Raw genomic sequence first — 22,654 nt, 5'->3', positions numbered from 1 at the left:
TGACTCTAGCACCAGGGAGGCAACATACCATCCTGGAGTCTCTTTTGTAGCCACAGAAATACCTATCTATTCCCCTTACAATTTAATCCCTTATAACTATTGCATTCCCACACTTTTTACTCCTCCCCTGTGCAGCAGAGCCAACCGAGGTGCAACGAATTAGGCTGTTGCTGCTTTCCCCTGAGAGGCCATTCCCCCCAACAGTATCCAAAGCAGTATATCTGTTTTGCAGGGGAATAGCCACAGTAGATTCCTGAACTGCCTGCCTAGTCCTCTTGTTTTGCCTGGTGGTCACCTATTCCCCTCCTGCCTGTGGGGTCTGAGCCTGCGGTGTGACCACCTTTCTATACGTGCTATCCACGATACTCTCCACCTCGTGGATGCTCTACAGTGTCCCCAGCTGCTGCTCCAGCCATGAAACCCAGGCTTCCAGGAGCTGCAGCTGGACACACTTCCTGCACACATGCTGGTCCCGGGCACTGGAAATGTTCCCGGCTTTCGACATGGAGCACAAGGAGCACACCACGGCTTTGAGCTCTCCTGCCATGACTTAACCCTTTAAATTAAATTAAACCTTCTGGAAGATCTTAATTCCCAATAATATCAATTACTCTAGGGCCCTTCTTCCCTGGTTCTCGTTAATACAAAACTCCCTAAAAAAAAAACTACTTACTATATTTGAAAGAAACTTTAAACTTCTAAACTTTTCGTACCTGAGATACCTACCCAGCTATTTAGAGCTATTCCCTGACAGCAGTGACTCACCAACCAATCACCTTGCAGCTCTCCTGTGACGTCACTGTTGGCTTTTTTTTTTCAAAACTCCAGCGCGTTGGAAGAGGTTCGACTGCTCTCCGCTCCGCTCATGGAAGGTAAGAGACTGGGCCTCGATCCTCGGGTTCGATTTATAGGCTCCGCTCTCGGCGTTCTCCCCACTGGTCCACTCCACTCCGCTCCCAAAAGGTAAGAGACCCTTAACTTAATTGCATTTTTCGAGAAGGTAACTAGGTGTGTAGTTGAGGGTTGATGTAGTCTACATGGACGTCAGTAAGGCTTTAGATAAGGTCCCACATAGGAGATTGGTTAAGAAGGTAAGAGCCCATGGGATCCAGGGCAATTTGGCAAAGTGGATCCAAAATTGGCTTATGTGGCAGGAGGCAGAGGGTGATGGTCGAGGGTTGTTTTTGCGAGTGGAAGCTTGTGACCAGTGGTGTACCACAGGGATTGGTGTTGAAACCCTTGCTGTTTGTAGTGTACATTAATGATTTAGACGTGAATATAGGAGGTATGATCAGTAAGTTCGCAGATGACACAAAAATTGGTGGTGTTGTAAATAGTGAGGAGGAAAACCTTAGATTACAGGGCGATATAGATGGGCTGGTAAGATGGGCGGAACAGTGGAAAATGGAATTTAATCCTGAGAAGTGTGAGGTGATGCATTTTGGGAGGACTAACAAGGCAAGGAAATATAAAATGGATGGTAGGACCCTCAGAAGTACAGAGGGTCAGAGGGATCTTGGTGTACTTGTCCATAGATCACTGAAGGCAGCAGCACAGGTAGATGAGGTGTATAGGAAGGCATGCGGGATACTTGCCTTTATTAGCCGAGGCATAGAGTATAAGAGCAGGGAGGTTATGATGGAGGTGTATAAAATGCTAGTTAGGCCACAGCTGGAGTACTCTGTACAGTTCTGGGAACTGCACTATTGGAAGGATGTAACTGCACTGGAGAGGGTGTAGAGAAGATTCACCAGGATATTGCCTGGGCTGGAGCATTTCAGCTATGAAGAGAGACTAGATAGACTGGGGTTGTTTTCCTTAAAGCAGAGAAGGCTGAGGGGGATCCCGATTGAGGTATACAAAATTATTTTGGGCATTGACAGGATAGATAGGAAGAAACATTTTCCCTTAGCGGAGGGAACAATAACCAGGGGGCATGGATTTAAGATAAGGGCAGGAGGTTTAGAGGGGATTTGGGGAAAAGTTTTTTCACCCAGAGGATGGTTGGAATTTGGAACACACTACCTGAAGGGGTGGTAGAGGCAGGAAGCCTCATAACATTTAAGAAGTATTTAGATAAGCGCTTGAAATGCCATAGCATATAAGGCTACGGACCAAGTGCTGGAAAATGGGATTAGAATAGATAGGTGCTTGATGGCTGGCACAGACAAGATGGGCCAAAGGGCCTGTTTCAGTGCTGCATAACTTTATGACTCTGTGGCTGGAAAAGACATTTGCATATTAACAGCAGTGATTGGAAGAACAAAGGAAATTCAACCCGGAATGGACCTTGATCACCAGGTATTGTATGTAAGAGGAGCATTCCAGAGACTGCTAAGGTGATACACTCCAAGACATGGTCAGACCAGTTGGTCACATGACTAATCTGCTTGGCAGCCTGGGGGTTTTCTGAATTGTACGAACAGTTTGAACAGATAGAGTCTGCTTCCTCCTCAACTGAGAAGATCTCCCTCCTGCCTGCTCCCATCTCTTTCTTACGAGCCTTTGAATCCACTGAAGACACATGAACCCCAAGAGAGAAAAGTCTCCTACAACGAACAAGGTTTAAGAAGAATACCAGGCCCCAACAAAAAGCAAGATCTACCTACAATCAAGGACTCTACAGTGAGCTCGAAGAACCGTAACAAAAACTCTTCAGATATTGCCTCAAACTTTTTCACTTTATTTTTCTACTGTGAGCAGTAAGTGTGAGACCTGGAGTGTGTGCTTCCATTGTAACAAGGCAGGTCATCTAAAAGCTGACTGCTGGAAATTAAAGGGAGACCTGTCGGGTTAATAAGGGCAGACCAGCTCATTGAAGTTGGGAACCTGATGGAAAGCACAGCAGAACAAGCTGTGGCTTTAACTGCAGTAAAAGTGAGACCCAGGAAGCTGACTACTGCAAGTGCAGGAAAGTTACAGGGTTTTGTGTCTGAAGGGAAAGTAACCCCATATCCCTCGATTGGGGAAAGCAAGTCCATAGTAATTCTCAGGGACACAGGGGCCGCTAAAACTCTTTTACTGGAAAAAGGCCTGATCTCTCCCCCAGAGAGTGCAGTGAACACCAAAATGATGGCAGATGGTATTGGAGGGCAGTGTATGCCTGTACACCGGGTGCACCAGCCTGCATCCAAGGGTTTTAAAAGAAGTGGCTGCAGAGATAGTGGAGGCATTGGTCCTAATATACCAAAACTCACTGGATTCCGGTAGGGTACCAGCGAATTGGAAAACTGCTAATGTGACACCCCTATTCAAGAAAGGAGGGAGACAGAAAGCAGGAAACTATAGACCAGTTAGCTTAACATCAGTCATTGGGAAAATGCTAGAGTCCATTATTAAGGAAGAAATAGCAGGACATTTAGAAAAACATAATGCAGTCAAACAGAGTCAACCTGGTTTTATGAAGGGGAAATCATGTTTGACAAATTTGTTAGAATTCTTTGAGGATATAACAAACAGAGTGGATAAAGGGGAACCAGTCGATGTAGTGTATTTGGATTTTCAGAAGGCGTTTGATAAGGTGCCACATAAAAGGCTATTGCACAAAATAAGAGCTCAGGGTATTGGGGGTAACGTGCTGGCACGGATTGAGGATTGGTTAACACACAGAAGGCGGAGAGTCGGGATCAATGGGTCTTTATCAGGTTGGAATGCCGTAACTAGTGGGGTGCCATAAGGATCGGTCCTAGGGCCTCAACTATTTACTGTCTATATTAATGACTTTAAATAGTTGAGGCCCTAGGACCGATCCTTGTGGCACCTAGAGGAAGGACAGAGTGTAGTGTATCCAAATTTGCTGATGATACAAAAATAGGTGGGAAGGCATGTTGTGATGAGGACTCAAAGAATCTGCAAAGGGATGCAGATAAGTTAAGTGAGTGGGCAAAAACTTGGCAGATGGTGTTCAAGTTGGGAAAGTGTGAGGTAATCCACTTTGCTAGGAAGAATAAAAAGGCAGATTATTATTTAGCTGGAGAAAGACTACAAAATACTGCAGTACAGAGGGATCTGGGTGTTCTTGTGCATGAAACACAAAAGGTTAGCATGCAGGTGCAGCAAGTAATTAGGAAGGCAAATGGAATTTTGGCGTTTATTGCTACGGGGTTAGAGTTTAAAAATAGGGAAGTCTTGTTACAACTGTACAGGGTGTTGGTGAGGCCACACTTGGAGTGATGCGTACAGTTTTGGTCCTCGTATTTAAAGAAGGATATACTAGCATTGGAGGCAGTTCAGAAAAGGTCCACGAAGCTGATTCCTGGGACGAAGGGGTTGTCTTATCAAGAACGGCTAACTAGGCCTTTATTCATTGGAGTTTAGAATAATGAGAGGTGATCTTATAGAAACACATAAGATTTTAAGGGGGCTTGACAGGGTAGATGTTGAGAAGATGTTTCCACTGATGGGGGAATCTCGAACTAGGGGACATAGTTACAGAATAAGGGGGCAGACATTTAAAACTGAGATGCGAAGGAATTTTTTCTCTCAGAGGGTGGTGAATCTCTGGAATTCTCTGCCTCAGGGAGTTGAGGAGGTTAGGTCACTAAATGTATTTAAGGAGGAGGTAGATAGAATTTTGAAATCTCGGGGAGTCGAGGGTTAGGTGGAGCAGGCCCGAAAGAGGAGTTGAGGCCTGGGACAGATCAGCCATGATCTTATTGAATGGCAGGGCAGGCTTGAAGGGCTGAATGGCCTACTCCTGCTCCTATTTCTTATGTTCTTATGGAGTGCGACCTAGATTTGGTGACTGGTTACCGTAGGGATTGTCCCTAGTTTGCCTGTGAACGGGGTTGTCCTGCTCATATGTAATGATAGAGTGGGGGTGAAGCTGGTAGCCCCCCAGTAGTGAAGGAAAGACTGCAGGAGGTCAGAGAGACAGGGCAGTGGCTCTGCAGTTTCCCTGAATGTGTAGTTGATCAGGCCATGATCAAACCAGCTCCCCCAAAGGAGACTGCATTGGCACTGCAGGCAGATGACCATGAGGTCTGCCTATCCAAGACTTTCTTTGGAAAATTAGGAGACCCAGGGAATGAATTAAATGGATTTTCCCCAGCTGAGGCTCAGCAAGCCGACCCAGTATTGTGAGAGTTAGCACAGACTGTCCAGTGAAGCAGAGGGAGTCCCTGATTGCTACTATCTAAAGAATGAGGTACTGATGAGGAAATAGAGTTCTCCTCACAGACCTGACAGCAAGGAGTGGAAAGTATTTCACCAGTTAGTGGTGCCACAGAGGTACCAGAGAGAAATATTAAGAAGGGCCCATGAGACTACAGTAGCTGTACATGCCGGTATATGAAAGACCAAAGCCGGCATAAGACAGCAGTTTGACAGGCTAAAACTCCACAAAGATGTGGTGGAGTATTGCAGGAGTTCCCACATGTGCCAGGTTGAGGGAAAACACCAACCTACAGTGAAACCTGCACTCCTAAGTTCTGTACCAGTGTTAGGAGGACCCTCCAGCAAAGGGCTGGTGAACTGTAAGGGACCCCCACCGAGAACAAAAAAGGGACAGGCAGACACAAGGCTGGCAAAAGGTTAGACAGGGAAGGGGAAAAAGCGACCAAGAGGGCAGGTTAAAGGGAGTCCGGGAGGAATCCCAGATGAAAACCCCTATTGTCCGGTCAACCAACCCCAGAAAATGTGAAAAGTTAAACCTCGCATCCTCCTACATAAATGCAGACACTAGAAGCACCCCACCAGAGTTGCTAACAGCATTTACAGAAACCTGCAGAGACAAAGAAAGACCTCTGGGGAGCACTTTGAAGGTGATGCCTCACCTAGTCGAAGTGTCACAGGGGAGTGCAGTCCGGTCTGCACAAAAGCTGCAGGCAGGAATGTCCTCTGGGACAAAGGAGAGATTAGCAAAGAATCCTCCCCCACAGTCAGAAAATAAGCGAACCACCCATCCCCTGAAGTCAAAAGCCTTTGCATGGCTCAGCAAAGCACTGAAAGTTCAGGATAGACCCGCCCCCTACTGATTCTCCAGAAAAAAATTCCAACTCATGGCTAATTAAACATTTCAAAGACCCGAGGCAACCATGGAAATGGGCAAACTTCCGCAAAGAAACACATATTTACTGGGATGCCAACAAGGGGGCGGGACAGTTTTAATAAGTTTTAAGATTTATGAATGAATGAGAGAAATGCATGTTTTTTTTCTGTATCTTATATTTTCTCTCGATCCGTTTAATGGAATGCTCCTTTTCGCAAATTGCATTACATTCTGCTGGGTGTAGAGGTGTCATGCTAGGCCCCCACCTGCCCAGAATGTGGCACATTAATTTTGTCATGAAAATTGATTTTAAACTGTTACTGGAGTGAAGAAAGGACTTGTTAAACAGATCAGCTGTGGCTGGAAAATATATTTGCATATTAACAGACGGAAGGACCATTCCCTGACATAGTCAACCCACAATGGACCTTGATCATCAGGTATTGTGTGCAAGAGGAACATTCCAGAGACTGCTAAGGTGATACAATCCAAGACATGGTCAGACCAGTTAGTCACGTGACTAACCTGCTTCGCAACCTGGGGTTTTTCTGAATTGTACAAACAGTTTGAACAGAGAAAGTCTGCTTCCTCCTGAACTGAGAAGATCTCTCTCCTGTCTGCTCCCATCTCTTTCTCACAAGCCTCTGAATCCACCAAAAACACATGAACCCCAAGACAGAAAAGTCTCCTACAGCGAACAAGGTTTAAGAAGAATACTGGGCCCCAGCGAAAAGCAAGAAGTGGAGTTGGACCTATTAGGGACAATGAGGGTAACATATGCTTTGAGGAACAGGGCAGGCTAATGTGGTTAATGAGTACTTTGTATTGGTGTTTACTAAGGAAGAGGAATCTGACAAAATATCGGTTGAAGTGAAGAGAGTGGAGGCAATGGATAGGATAAAAATTGAGAGGGAGGAAGCACTGGAAAGACTGGCTATGCTGAGGGCAGATATATCATCTGGTCCAGATGGCTTACATCCCAGGTTGCTAAAGGAAGTGGGGGTGGAGATAGCAGAAGGACTAGCCATAATCTTCCAGTTTTCCCTGGATATGGGGAAGTGCCAGAGGATTGGAAAGTGGCAAATGTGACATCCATATTCAAGAAAGAGTGTAAGGACAGTCTTAGCAACCACAAGACTGTTAATTTAACATCAGTGGTGGGTAAGGTCTTAGAAACAATAATCAGGGGAAAAAAATCAACAGGCACTTGGAGAGGTTTGAGTTAATTAAGAATAGGCAGCACAGCTTTGTAAAAGGCAGATCATGCTTGACTAATCTAATTTAATTTTTTTGATGAAGCAGCAGAAAAGGTTGATGAAGGGAATGCGGTGGATGTTGCCTATATGGATTTTAAGAAAGTACCATATAAAAGGCTGGTTAACAAAATTGAGACTCATGCAATAGGAGGGTCAGTGTCCAATTGGAAAGAAAATTGACTTAAGGACAGAAAACAGCGAGTCATGGTAAATGGTTGTTTTTCAGACTGGAGGATGGTGGACAGTGGTGTTCCCCAAGGGTCAGTGCTAGTATCACTGATGGTTTTGCTATATAAAAGGCTGCATTTGCTGACAACGCAACCACTAGAAGGCGCTGTACTGGCACAGGCGCCAATGCCACCTGTTCCACTAAAATGTCACAGTCTGCGACGTTCAGGTACCCGTAAAGCACATGCGTGAAGGCCGACCAGGCGTGTTACACGATGACATATGCATTAAATGATGACGTTTTCCGCGCATGCGCCAACCAGTCCTGGCAAGGCGGAACACCACGCACGGTCAGAAAGCAGGAGCCCGTTTGCGCATGTACACAACTTGGTGCAGTCTGATGACATCAGCGGGCCACAGCGTTGTCAGGAATCACTTTGATATATAAATGTCTTGGATCTTGGCATACAGAGCAGAATTTCAAAATTTGCTGATGATACCAAACTTGGAGGAGTGGCAGTGAGGATGATACGAACTGCCTGCAACAGCACATAGATAGGTGAGCAGAAGGGGCAGGCAAGTGGCAGATGGAATTTCATACAGGTATGTGTGAGGTGATGCATTTTGGCTGAAGGGATAGCGTGAGGCAATATAGACTTAATGGCATGGTTCTAAAGAGTGTGCAGGAACAGAGGTACCTGGAGTGCATGTGCATCGATCTTTGAAGGTGGCAGCACGGATTGAGAGCGTGGTTAATAAAACATATGGGATCTTGGGTTTCATAAATAGAGGTATTAAGAACAAAAGCAGGGAGGTTATGCTGAACCTTGATAAAGCTCTATTTAGGCTCCAACTAGAGTACTGCATCTGTTTTGGTCACCACAATTTAGCGTCCTTGAGAGGGTGCAAAGTAGATGTACCAAAATGGTTCCAAAGTTGGGGGATTTTAGTTACAAGGTTAGGTTAGAAAAGCTAGGGTTGTTCTGCTTAAAGCAAAGGAGATTGAGGGGAGATTTGATAGAGTTCCATAAGATTATGACAGTCTTAGGTAAGTTAGACAAGGTAAAACTGTTCTCATTAACTGATAGTGCAAGGGCTAGGAGACACAGATTGATGGTTTTGGGCAAGTAATGCAGGGGGCATGTGAGGAAGAACTGTTTTTATGTCGCGAGTGGTAACCTGGATCTCACTGCCCACGAGGGTGGTGGAAGGGAGACAATGATTTCAAAAGGAAATTGGATGGGAACTTGCAAGAAATAAAATTGCTGGGCTAAGGCGATCAAGCGGGGAAGTAGGACTGACTGGATTGCTCTGCTGAGAGACAGCATGGATTTGATGGGCTGAATGGCCTCTTTCTACGCTATAAATGTCTCTTTGACTCTATGACTCATTTTCAGTAACAAAATCAGGTTACTCACATTGACTGTACTGATACTTTAATTTAAAATGCTTATTTTTTTGTGATAAACCCATTTTCAGTTGTATTAATCAAACTTTACTTAGTTACCATATATCAAGGAATAAATTTTATAGCAATTTTTAAAACTAATTTTGTTTTAAGCACTGCCTGTTTGCTCTCGGGAATAGCAGAGTGATGTTCAAATGAGAATTTCAGTGAAAACTCCAGGTGGAGGGTTGGGGGCTGTGGGGAGGGTGGGGTGGTGGTGGTGGCAGGCTGCTGCTGGTGGAAAAAACACTTTACAAAACAGGCACAATTTTGGGGACAATTTGTGCCGGAATTGCTGATTGCACCCAAAACAGAAACCCTACCCATTGTATTTTGTATGGATCTGTGCTGCATTAATCAGCTCCACTGTTTTTATATAAAAGCAAAATACTGCAGATGCTGGAAATCTGAAATAAAAACAAGAAATGCTGGAAATACTCAGTGGGTCTGGCAGCATCTGTGGAGACAGAAGCAGAGTTAACATTTCAGGTCAGTGACCCTGCTTCAGAACTAGCAGATATTAGAAATGTAAAAGATTTTAAGCAAGTAAAGTGGGTGTGGGGCAAGAGATAACAAAAGAGGTGTTGCTAGGACAAGGTCACAGAATAACTAACCAGAAGGTCAAGGAGCAAAGGCAAACAATATGTTAATGGGCTGCTGAAAGACAAAGCATTAGTACAGATAGGGTGTTAATGGGACTGGAACAAGGAATGTTTGACATATCCCACAAAAAGACAGGCATAACTAGGGCTCATGCGGGTACCCATAGCAACACCTTTTACTTGAAGGAAGTGAGTGGAGTTGAAGGAGAAGTTGTTCAATGTGAGAACAAGTTCAGCCAGGCGGAGGAGGGTAGTGGTGGATGGGGACTGGTTGGGCCTCTGCTCAAGGAAGAAGCAGAGAGCCCTCAAACCGTCCTGATGGGGGATGGAGGTGCAGAGAGATTTGATGTCCATAGTGAAGAGGAGGCGGTTGGGGCCAGGAATCTGGAAATTGTCAAAATGATGTCGGGCATCAGAAGTCTCACGGATGTAGGTGGGAAGAGACTGGACCAGCGGAGCAAAGATAGAGTCAAGATAGGAAGAAATAAGTTCAGTGGGGCAGGACCAGGCTAAAACAGGTCTGCCGGGACAGTCCTATTTGTGGATTTCGGGAAGGAGGTAGAAGTGGGCTGTCCGGGGTTGCGGAACTATGAGGTTGGAAGCTGTAGAGGGAAGATTTCCAGAAGAGATGAGGTCAGTGACAGTCCTGTGGACAGTCGCTTGATGTTCGGTAGTGGGGTTATGGTCCAGTGGGAAGCAGGAAGAAGTGTCTGAGAGTTGGCGCTGAGCCTCTACAAGGTAGAGTTCGGCACGCAATTGTTTTTATATCTGTTTAAGTCATGGTTATCATGGAGGAAAGGCAGCCCACACTGAAGATAACCTGGAGCCAAATTCACTGGCATTTCATATATTGCTAACATAATCAAAGACATATATACTTCTAAAAAATAAACGTTTTTAAGAACTATTGTTCCACTAGGGGAAAAAAAAAGATTTTCTACTGAATATTTCCTTCATTGTCTCAAGGTTTGACTTCTCCAATGCCCTATTATCTGACCTCCAAACATCAAACCTCTCCCTCAACAAGTTTAAACCTATGCAACAGTCTACATAATGATGCACACTAAGCCTCACACTCTCATCATTCCATCCCCTCAAGCTTCACTAGCTTCCTGTGTTCCAGCTTGTCAATTTCAAAATCCTTGTCCTTGTTTTCAGGTCTCTCCAAAGCTTTCTCTCATCCTAGCTTAGTCTTTCAACATATGTCCCCCGTGTATCCTCTGCTTCCCTAATATTAGACTCCTCGTTACCTCTTGCTTCCTCCTCTTCACCTTGCTCATTCAACCAGTATCCTCCTGCCCTCTGGAATTCCTGACCAAATCCACTCTCTCTTGCTACCTCCCTCTCTGCTTTCAAAATCTTTTAAATTGTGGCTTTGGTTCCCATCCAAGTGCCTCTATAGCTTTTTGTTTACCCCATTTCAGTGCCCACAGCATCCTTTTCTCCCTCATTATAAAGTTTTCTGAGATAGCTTCTGCAAATCAGAAGATGCAAATAAAGACAAGTTTTGTCCCTCACAAAAGATTATGCATGCAACACAATGCTTTATTATGCCACTAAGTTTGTGGTCTAGTATATACCATTGATCCAAACCCTTGTAACAACTAAATGGATGCACTTGTCATTGTGTGATAGATGTTTTTTACTTTCCTCATCCCTTCTAAAATAGCTGATTGCAAAACTCATGTAGCACTGCAAAAATAAATCTAAAACACAGTTCTACCCAATGGTAGTAATGATCAATGAGTCTACAAATTGTGGAATTAAAATCATTGTCAAAATAGAAAATCATGGCCTTTGATAAAAAGCTTTGGATATATTGCAGAACAACTTTTCTTTCCTGAAATAATTATAATTTTTTGATATTCTGCCATGGTACTTGGTATGAGAAGTACCCTCAACCTTAGGAGGTTAAGCACTAATTTTCATAATTGCTGCACTACATGTCATATTTAGTGATACTGTGGTATGAAAGGCCTCAAAGGATTCTAAATTCTGCTCAATCTGCCATTTTCAATAAAGCATTAATTTCCACAAACTGTATGTGGTCAAAAACAATTACCGTTTTGATGACAGTTTCTCCACTGAGACTGGCATAGTCAAGCCAAGAAGGTTTAGTGACATATCTTGATTTCAATCAACAGAGCCTGTTTTCACACAGATGCTGCAAATAATTTGTTCCATTAAACATTTAAACATACCGAAGGACATTACCATGACATTTTCTATAATTAAGATATAAATTACAATCAGCTGAAGCTATTGGATGTGTGATTGCACTCTTTGAGAATCTCAATAGTATTTTCCCAACAAACTGAAAGGTGAAATGATAATACAAGTTTGTGATAGCCTTTGAGAACAAGTCATGGGGGTTACAGGTCACAGTCAGCACTCGGGTTAAATTAACTGTTCTCCCAAATTACAATCAGTATCAGGACATGCAAAAAGAACACAACTTTCAATTTTCAAATCTATCACTCTAATGAGATCCTTTACATGTAACAGATGCAAACAAATGTCACATCATGCACTGCTATTATTAATAGGTCCAGAAAGCGACTGCAGTGGTCATCTTTCTCAAAGTCTCAGTTTATTGTTCTTGTCAAATGCTTTGACAAGTATTCCTGAGGACAATTACGTGATATCAACACCACAAGGAAGGATAGAGATAGCTACAAGGAAAGTGCACAAACTGCCCAAGGTTTCTGAAAAGACAGAAAAATATTTCTGAAAATTAATACTGGAATATAATGTTCAGGGAGAAAAGGATTTCTTCATGTTTGAATGCCATTGAATATGTGGCTGTAGATTCATAGTGACATGTTTGCCTATTTAATGTTAAATAATTGGGCAGAACAGATGGATATGCTGGTCAGTATTTTTACCACATTGATATAAAACCAACTCCTCCATGTTACCCCCAAATGTTCCCAACCATAAAGCTGTCTGAAGGCCTCTCTGCTGAGGTGTGAGAACACCTCTGACCGAGAGCACCTTCCTCCACCCCTACTTTCCAAATATCACACAGTGGGATATTCCTTGATTAACAGTTCTCCCAAAAATCATGTCATTCTTTTCAAACTTGAGAAATATAACTTAAAAGTTTGTTAGTATTTTCCTCAAGCAAACTTGTCCTGCATGACTTTTTCCACAAAAATATTGCCATTGAAAGTATACAAAGCTCATTACCATTATACTGAGACATATTTAAGTTTACTGCATGTATCATTTATTCAGTTAAACATGCACCTCAGCCGGGAATGAAGATAATTACAATTTCAAATATTCTATAGGGTACTGTTCCTTTCACTCTCTCTGCAAAATGAACTTATTATTGTTTTGTACAAATCGGCTGCTGTAATTGGTTCCACTGAAGTATTTTGGGATGTTCTGAGGACATGAAATGAATTATATAAGTATAACTTTTTGCTGATTGCACTCAGGTCATCGGTCTCTTCTTTTTCTTCTCCAAGCCAGTCTTTCAACATCAGTTCAGAAGTAGATTGGCTTCTTTGGGATTGTGGTTGCTTACCCTCCAAGGAAAATTCTCATTATTTCTGCAGTGTTCAGCTTGATTTGTTTTGTTCTTGTCTTAGGATCCTGGCAACATCACATTCATGAAGGAGGGTGCCTCGGCTAGTTCCCATTGTGAAAATGCAATTATGCCCCAATAAGTGACATGTTGTACTTGTGAACATTCAGAAATAGTGTTTTTGAACAATACAAGAAAGCAAATTACACAGAGGAATCCAAATAGCACATATATAACTTTCAAAAATGTGTTCACCAGTTATTTCTCCAAAAATGATGCAATCAATGCACTAAATTTTCATCTTCACTGCCAGCAAGGGAAAGGGGTGGGAGGGGGGTGGAGGTGGTGGCCATTGGGGGTTTAATGTGACTGAGTGGATCATCCAGCCTGTAAAGCACCCATCTGAATTTCATTCATTGAAATCATTACAGATGGGTGATAAGCTCTGCCAGTTGCTCACCCATTCGTGACAATAAAAATTTAGCCCATGTTTTAAGTTTTTTTTTTAATTGTGACAAAGTTTAAATTCTTGAGCAGTGCCTCAGTCATGCACAAATGAGCTCATAAACATGCTGATTTTTTTGTTGGATTTTGTACTGATAATTTTGTTTGTGGATTTTTTCCTTTTTCTAAGCTTTACCTGGCATATGGTACTGCTGGGTATTTGTACCTGTCATGGTTCTGTTGTTTTTTCCCCGGGAATATGCAGTTTGCCTTTAAGGCTCGCAAAGGATCAGTATTGCTTTAAGAACCAGAGAGCCTCAGGAGTTATAGGAAGGTGCATTTTCATTGCCTTAGAAACAGCCATTTGGAGACTGTGATTCAAAGGGTGCATTCTCGTTACCATAGATACAGCCACTGGGAGTGAGTATTAAGCGATACATTTGTTACAATTCAATTTTGAACTGGCTTTTTAATTGATAACAGTTTGTTCTAACAGAACACAGACACAGAAGACACAGACAGCTGTGGTGACAGTACCTGAAAAAAGAGCTCTCAACCAGTTAAACTGAAGGAAGAGAAATTTAGTCTGTTTAAATATTATCTCTCAAAATTCAAAAAAAAAAGTAAAACCAAAACAGAGATCTCTAGTAATTTAAATTGAAGGAAGGGAAGTTAGTTGTGACAATCTTTTATCCCTCAAGAACTCTAAAGTCAGCTTGATTCTATTGAAAGTGTTTGCAAGTTGTTAATTGTTGAAATTTGCTGGAGAAGGAAAGAATCACCTACAGCTGAAGTTAGACTATGAACTTTTCTACTGTGGAAGAACATTTTTTCCCCACATCGGACGACAGTGAGGACTTCAAACAACATTCTGTGAGGACCTCAAGCAACATTGGACTGTAAATTTGCAAGGACTCTAATTTTTTCTCTTTTAAATGTTGTTTATATCTTCATAGTTTTTAAGAATTTAGTTCTTCTAATTAAAGAGTTAATTTGTTGATTTGAAGACACCTGGTTTAGTTGGACTCATTCAGGGGTTAACAGATGGTACAATTTGGCTGGGTCTTTCTTGAATTTGGAAAGTTTTAAATGATATGTTCGGCGATCTGTGGAGCAACGGGATTGAATTATCAGTGCGTATCTCCCACCACAATCAGAATCGTATATTTTGTTTGTGGGCTTTGACTGAAGCAGTGGGTTGTAACATATTTATTGGGGGGGGGGCCCGCTCAAGATTTGAATCACATATTAATTGGGTTTCTGGATTTGAATCATATCTTAATTGAGGACTCGCTTGCAATTGAATCATATTTAATTCAGTGGCTAATTGTGAAGGCTCACATTTGGAAAAATAGTAATTACTCATCTTGAGGATAACATATTTAAATTGGGGTCTTGCGTTTGGTATCATATTAATTGCTCTCGAGTCTGGGATGTTATCAGTTGGAAACTTGATTGTTGGGATCTAAATCAATTACCAATTACAAAGAAATTAAAAGAACCAGGTCTCTTGTACAATAAGGTACAGTCTATACCATTGTTATGGCATTAGTGGTTGTAGCAGAGTTTTTGGGAAAGCAGAATGTTTCCCTGAGTGACTTGATAATTTTAACTAAGAACAAATTAAAAGAATTGGCAGCGAAATTGGGGTTGGAATTGAAATCAGGTGCCAAAAAGGCCGAGATAATTGACATAATAGCCGAACATCTGGAATTAGTCGAAGATGATGATGATGATAATACAGATGAAGGGCAATACGAGGAACAAGAAGGTAGTAGGTCCAAGACTGATGCAGTGGTATTGGCCAGGATTCAGTCAGAAATAAGAAAACTTGAACTTCAGAGAGAGAGTGAAAGAGAAGAGAGGGAATTTAAGTTATAAGAGATGGAACTAAGACAAAGGGGTAGTCTTAAATCCAGGGAAAATTTGGGTCAGGAAAAATCTGAATTTAGATCAGGACCCAGCAAGAGGTTGTTTAAATTTATACAGGCTCTTCCTAAGTTTGAGGAAAGGGAGGTAGAGGCATTTTTCATATCTTTTGATAAAATAGCTAAACAGATGAAATGGCCGAAAGAAAGCTGGACATTGCTCATGCAGGGCAGGCTAGTAGGTAGAGCTCATGAAGCTTATGCCATGCTTTCTGAAGAGGCTTCTGCAGATTATGACATGGCAAAAAAGGCTATTCTTTCTGTGTATGAGTTAGTCCCTGAAGCTTACTGCCAGAAGTTTAGGAACTTATGGAGATTGACTGGGCAGACATATTTAGAATTTGAGAGGGTGAAGCAAATGAATTTTGACCGTTGGATACGGGCATTAAAGATAGAAACCACGTATGAGAACCTTCGAGAATTGATTCTCTTAGAAGAGTTTAAAAACTCCATTCCTTCAGTACTGAGAACTCATATCGATAACCTGGAAGTTTTGAAAGCTAGGCACGCAGCAGAGATTGCTGATGATTTTGAGCTTGTGAATAAGCCAACTTATTTTGTCCGTCACCCCCATAAACCCGAGAAGGATAGAAAGTGGGGGAGTGAAAGGAAGGCAAGTAGCCAGGGACAAGAAGGAACAGCTGGGAATGCCCCAGGATCACCTCCTTAGGTCAGAAAGGAAGGTGCTGAAGATAGAAGTAAGGTTCGCAAGCCAAAGTGTTATCATTGCAACAAAATGGGTCATCTTCGTTCAGAGTGCTGGAAATTGTGAGGTAAACCCATAGGACTTGTTGGAGTACGCAAAGTTAGTGCAGAGAAAAAGACTCTGACTGAGAGTATAGCAGACCAGGCTATAACTTTAACGATAGCTGTGAATGTGAAACCAGATACTAAAACTAAGAGGAGTATAGAGGTTAAGAATAAAATACCTGAGAGTTATAATGATTTTTTTGTGAAAGCGGAGAGTAACTCCGTATCCCGTAAGTGAGGCAGGAAAACCTATCATTATACTCAGGGATACAGGAGAAACCCAAACACTCTTGCTGGGGAAAGATATCAGGTTTCTACCAGAGAGTGCCTTAAACGCTGAAGTTTTAGTAAATGAAACTGGTAGGGAGTATATACCCATACCTTTGTATAAAGTATGCCTGGAGAGTGACTTAATATCTGGGATAGTAACTGTAGGTGTTGTCCACAGTTTATCAGTAAAGTGAATTGATCTACTCCTAGGAAACAATTTGGCTGGATCAAAAGTAACAGTTTCTCCTATAGTTACAGAGGAACCAAGTGAAATTAAGGAAACAGAGCAATTACAGGAACAAGTTCCGGGAATACTTCCTGCGTGTGAAGTTACCCGAGCAATGGCTAAACAGGATCCATTTACGGAGGTAAAAGGGGCACCACAAATAGATAATCAGGCATCTGAAACCTTATTTGGGGATTTATATAATCCAAATGAGATGTTTAACAGATCGTCTATCATTGCAGCACAGCAAGCTGATCCAGAGATCCATTAAATCGCACAGACACTCTGTCAGAAGCTGAGGTAAAAGGAGCTCTGGAAGGCTATTATATGGCAAACGGGGTTTAGAGGAGGAAATGTAGACTGCCTCATAGACCTGCCAATGAAGATTGGACAGTTGTCGAGCACATAGCGGTACCACCTAAATATCGCCAAGGATTATTAAGGTTAGCACATGACGTCCCTTTTCAGGATATAGGGGAATTCGGAAGACCAAATCAGACATAAGCCAACATTATTACTGGCCAGGTCTTACAAAGGATGTGAGACAATTTTGTAGGACATGCCATACCTGTCAAATGGTGGGAAAACCACAATCTACCATAAAACCAGCACCGCTAATTCTTATACCAGTGATTGAGGAACCATTTAGTCGGGTATTGGTAGACTGTGTAGGACCCTTGCCAAAAACAAAAGTGGGGCATCAATACATACTATCATGGATATGGCTACTCGATTTCCTGAGGCCATTCCTTTGAGGACAGTTACTGCTAGAGTAGTGTAGAGAAGTTATCACAATTCTTTACGAGATATGGGTTACCACTTGAAGTTCAATCAGATCAAGGTTCTAATTTCATATCTAGGATATTTCAAGAAGTTATGGGCAATTTGGGGATTAGACAGTTGAAATCTTCAGCATATCACCCGCAGTCACAGGGAGCTTTAGAGAGATTTCACCAGACTCTCAAAACGATGATTAGAACAAACTGTCACAAATATCCACATGACTGGGATAAAGGAGTAGACTTTCTTTTATTTGCCACCAGAGACTCACTGAATGAGTCTACAGACTTCAGTCCTTTTGAATTGGTTTATGCACATGAAGTAAGAGGTCCTCTAAAACTTATAAAGGATAGATTTTTGGAACAAAAGAATGACTCCTCGCTACTAGACTATGTATCTGTGTTTCGGGAAAGGCTCACAAAAGCTTGTGGTGTTGTTCAGGAACACCTTAAAGCAACCCAAGCCAATATGAAAAGATGGGCAAACAAGAATGCAAAAGCCCACGATTTTCAACCAGGGGATGAAGTATTAGTGTTGTTACCATTACAGGGAGAGCTATTAAAAGCACGGTTCAGTGGCCTATATATAGTGATCAAAAGAGTAGGTAAGGTAGATTACTTGATTGTCACCCCTGATCAATGGAAGAAGAATCGGTTGTGTCACATTAATATGCTCAAACAATATTACTGCAGGGAGGAGGATAAGCCAGTACAGGTATGTCAGGTAATCGGGACTGTTGAGAAGGAAAAGGATAGTGAGCATGAGGCAGAATTAGGCTGAGGAAATTCTCAGATTGAACCTCCAACTGTCAGATTAACGAACACAGAATGGTTAGGAAAATTAGACAATATGCTTTTATACTTACAGGCAAAACAGCGAGAAGACCTAACCAGGCTTTCCACAACATTTAAAAGAGTTTGTAGGGATAAGCCGTGGTGTACAACCTAAGCCACACATGGTGTGGATATAGGGGGCACTGTTCCTTTAAAACAACATCCTTACCGCTTGATTCCAGACAAACAGGCCCAAGTGAAAGCAGAGATCCGGTACATGCTGGAAAACAATTTGATTGAACCTAGTCAGAGTAGCTGGAGTTCGCCAGTAGTTCTAGTACCTAACCCTAACAGGACAACCCGATTTTGTATAGATTATATGTAAGTTAATGCTGTAACAAAGGCAGACTCCTACCCAATTCCACGTTTAAAAGACTGCATCGACAGAGTAGGCGGCGCTAAGTTTCTTACCAAGATTGACTTGTTAAAGGGATACTGGCAAGTTCCTTTGACTCCTCGAGCCAAAGGGATATCAGCTTTTGTAACGCCTGACGGTCTTTATCAGTGCCGGATGATGCCATTCAGGCTAAAAAATGCCCCAGCAACTTTTCAAAGATTAATGAATCAGGTGGTAGCCAGTGTTCCCAACTGTGTAGTATATCTCGATGATGTACTAATATATAATAACATTTGGCAAGAACACTTAAACCAATTAAAAATTTTGTTTAAAAAGTTACGAGCTGCAGACTTAGTGGAGCATTTAGGAAAAAGTGAATTTGGAAAAGCAAGAGTAACTTACCTTGGACACATAGTGGGGCAAGGTCAGGTATTACCAAAAACAGCAAAGGTGCAAGCCTTAATGGAGTTCCCTAATCCCTAAATCTAAACGGGAAATAATGAGATTCTTAGGGATGTGCGGAATTTATCGGACATTTGTACGAAACTTTAGTACCGTGGCTGCTTCATTAACCGACTTGCTACAAAAAAGGAAAAACAAAGTGTTAGGTCAGATGAATGCCAGGCAGCTTTTGAAAAGCTAAAGGCAATCCGAATTAATGAACCACAGTGTTGGCTGCTCCAAATTTCACTAAACCCTTTAAATTAGCGATTGATACTAGCGACTTGGGGGTTGGTGCAGTCCTACTGCAAAATGACGAATCTGGCATAAAGAAGCCAGTAAGGTATTTTTCTAGAAAACTAAATTGTCATCAGAAAAAATGTTCCACTGTGGAAAAAGAAGCATTGGGACTCTTACTAGCTCTCCAACATTTTGAGGTGGATGTCCGTCAGGATTATAAGGAGATATTAATATACACTGACCATAACCCATTAACATTTGTGGAAAAGTTTAAGAACAGAAATACTAGAATCTTTACATGGAGTCTGTTGTTACAGCCTTATCATCTGAGGGTTGTACACATTTCGGGGAAAAATAATGTTATCGCCGACGCTTTGTCGCAGATTTAACTATGTGGATGGTGATGAGAATGCTGTAATTTATGAATACAGTATATTTGTAACTTCGAAAAAAAATGTTGGCTTTTTTTAATTTGTATTTTTTTTAACCAATTGTAATGAAACACATTTCAGGAATGGCGTTTCATTCCGCGAGGGGCTGTGGTGTCATGGTTCTGTAGTTTTTTTTTTCCAGGAATATGCAGTTTGCCTTTAAGGCTTGCAAAGGATCAGTATTGCTTTAAGAACCAAAAAGCCTCAGGAGTTATAGGAAGGTGCATTTTCATTGCCTTAGAAACAGCCATTGGGAGACTGCCATTCAAAGGGTGCATTCTCATTACCATAGATACAGCCACTGGGAGTGAGTATTAAGAGATACATTTATTATAATTCAATTTTGAACTGGCTTTTTAGTTGAAGACAGTTTGTTCTAACAGAACACAGACACAGAGGACACAGACAGCTGTGGTGACAGCACCTGAAAAAAGAGCTCTCAAATGTTAAAACTGAAGGAAGAGAAATTTAGTCTGTTTAAATATTATCTCTCAAAATTCTAAAAAAAAAGACAAGCCAAAACAGAGATCTCTGGTAATTTAAATTAAAGAAAGGGAAGATAGACTGTGACAATCTTTTATCCCTCAAAAACTCTAAAGTCAGCTTGATTCTCTTGAAAGTGTTTGCAAGTCATTAATTGTTGAAATTTGCTGGAGAAGGAAAGCATCACCTACTGCTGAAGTTAGATTACGGACTGTTCTACTGTGGAAGAACCTTTTTTCCTCACATCAGATGACTGTGAGGATTTCAAGCAACATTCTGTGAGGATTCAAGCAACATTCTGCGAGGACTCCAAGCATCATTTGACTGAAAGTTTTCAAATTTTTTCTATTTTAAATGCTGTTTATATCTTCATAGTGTTTAAGAATTTAGTTCTTCTAATTAAAGAGTTAATTTGTTGATTTAAGGACACCTGGTTTGGTTAGCCTCATTCAGGGGTTAATAGATGGTACAATTTGGCTGGGTCTTTCTTTAATTTAGAAAGTTTTAAATGATATGTTAGGGGATCTGTGGAGTGATGGGATTGAATTATCAGTGCGTTTCTCCCACCACAATCAGAATCATATATTTTGATTGGGGGCTTTGACTGGAGCGGTCGATCATAATAGTACCTTAAAAGCTTTCTTAGGCCAGTTTGTTCTTCCACATGTTACTACACTTGACATTGATTGTTGTCCTGCGGGTATGTTGTCTGGTGAAACCTCCTCATAGGTAACTCATGGACCAACACTTACAATCTGTTATGAATCAAAAAAAAGCTTGGGTCTCTGCTACTCCATCACTTGTCAATAGACTACGTTTCCTATCTCCGCATTTTTCAGATCTTTCACTGACTTTGCACAGTTGAACAACGTTTTGCCCTTTAGTGACTTTTTGAAGACAATTTTTTATTGCCATCTGATAACACGATCCTGACACTTTTTCCCCATATTTTTGGACCTCAAAAATGTATTCACTCAATGTGTGGCCATTTACCTTTAGAGGGTCACATCCTTTAAATGGCTGCTGCAGCTCCCGACATGGCTGCAGCACTCATTAAAGTCCTTGCTCCCCTTGCTGTGAGAGTTACCAACTGGGAGATTGTCAAGCCTTCACAGTTAGGAATATCCGCGAAGATCAATTGTACACATTAGCCTAGAGTTTCCGCTCAGTTGTGTTGCTTTTTCGGGTGCAACTGATCCAAAATTGGTGCTTCCAGTGCAAAAGATTGCAGAATTTTAAGTACAAATGATGTTCAGCACAATTCACGTTTCTGCGATCTTGCACAAGTTTTAAAAATATTTTGCTAGAAGCTGGTCCTGTCCACACAACTGGCCACGGAGCCAGAGTGAATTAATCATCATTGGGAGCTTTCGCAAATTGTGCGCATTTGCAGGCCTTCAAAGGACACTAACAGGAATATTTTATAAACTTTTGCTTCTTTTTTAATTTACTGAAGAGCTGACTGCTGTATCTCAATGTAACTAGGAAATGGTTCAGTATATTTTTTAAAAGTCATTTTCAGCAATTTAAAATTAGATTACTCACAGGTAACATTGATACTGATGAAATGTTTACTTACTGTGATAAACACAATTTCAGGTCTTATATATATCAAGGAATATTTTAAAGCATTTAAAAAAAAAACTTTTAAGATGCTGCCTAGTTGTGTTGGTTCATAGCAAGTTTTACCTTTGGTGATGTGCAAAGAACTTGAGAGGAAATTCAAAAAAAAATTCTCATCAAAACTAATGCTATTTGGGGTAGACTTTGCACCCATTTTGACAATTGCACACAAAGCAGAAATTTTACCCTAATACATGGAAAAGCAAAACCTATTGTTCCGTGTTTAGGCTGAACACATGCAAACTTCATAAAATTGGCCATTTTTTTCAAATACATTTATTTTAATAATTTTTAAGCAAGCATTTACTAGTCTGTTTAAATGAGTAACAAGCAAAATCTCTGCAAAACCTCAGTAACAGCTATTGCAAAGTGTCTTTTGAAAATTATTTTTTTGTCTTGATTGTTTTGTTGCAGACATAACATTATAATGGATTGAAGCCTTGTTGATGTACTTCTCTGACTATTGTCACTGTTTTGCTAGAAAACAAAGTGACCACAATATGAAGTATGACTGAAGTGATTAAACAGGAAATGTCACAGAAAGCCTCTGTGTGAAAGCTGACATTTGTCCCATTTATCAAACATAACTTTATAAAAATCAAGGAAACATTTGTTATATGTTGTGATGACAATGATAGATTATTGTTTTAGAGCACTGAGAATCTGTACTTTAATTTTGTACAACATTTAAAGATTTTATGATTGAAAAATAAATTGCCAGTAGCCACTATTGATTGGTCTGACTATCAGGAAAATGACATTTCTCTTCAGTTTAGGTAAATTGCTATTTCTGAGCACCAGCTAAATGAACTTTAAAGTTGTATAACATATAATGATTTTATGATTGAAAAATAATTTGCAAGTAACTACTATT

The 22,654-nt window shown here is 41.2% G+C and overlaps 1 long non-coding RNA gene across 2 annotated transcripts in view; it reads left to right on the top strand.

Moving 5' to 3' along the window:
* LOC137377927 (uncharacterized) overlaps window positions 1–22,654 on the top strand; it is a 115,069-nt gene that overhangs the window by 13,537 nt on the left and 78,878 nt on the right. For both annotated transcript variants that reach the window (XR_010976515.1, XR_010976514.1), the window contains exon 2: window positions 829–963. This is a non-coding gene — a long non-coding RNA (uncharacterized lncRNA). The remainder of the gene's footprint in view (window positions 1–828; window positions 964–22,654) is intronic.

This window comes from Heterodontus francisci, chromosome 15 (genome assembly GCF_036365525.1).
Source record: "Heterodontus francisci isolate sHetFra1 chromosome 15, sHetFra1.hap1, whole genome shotgun sequence".
Lineage (NCBI taxonomy): Eukaryota > Metazoa > Chordata > Chondrichthyes > Heterodontiformes > Heterodontidae > Heterodontus > Heterodontus francisci.
The sequence above is the reverse complement of the archived record's forward strand: the minus strand, read 5'-3'. Positions and strand labels throughout refer to the sequence as shown.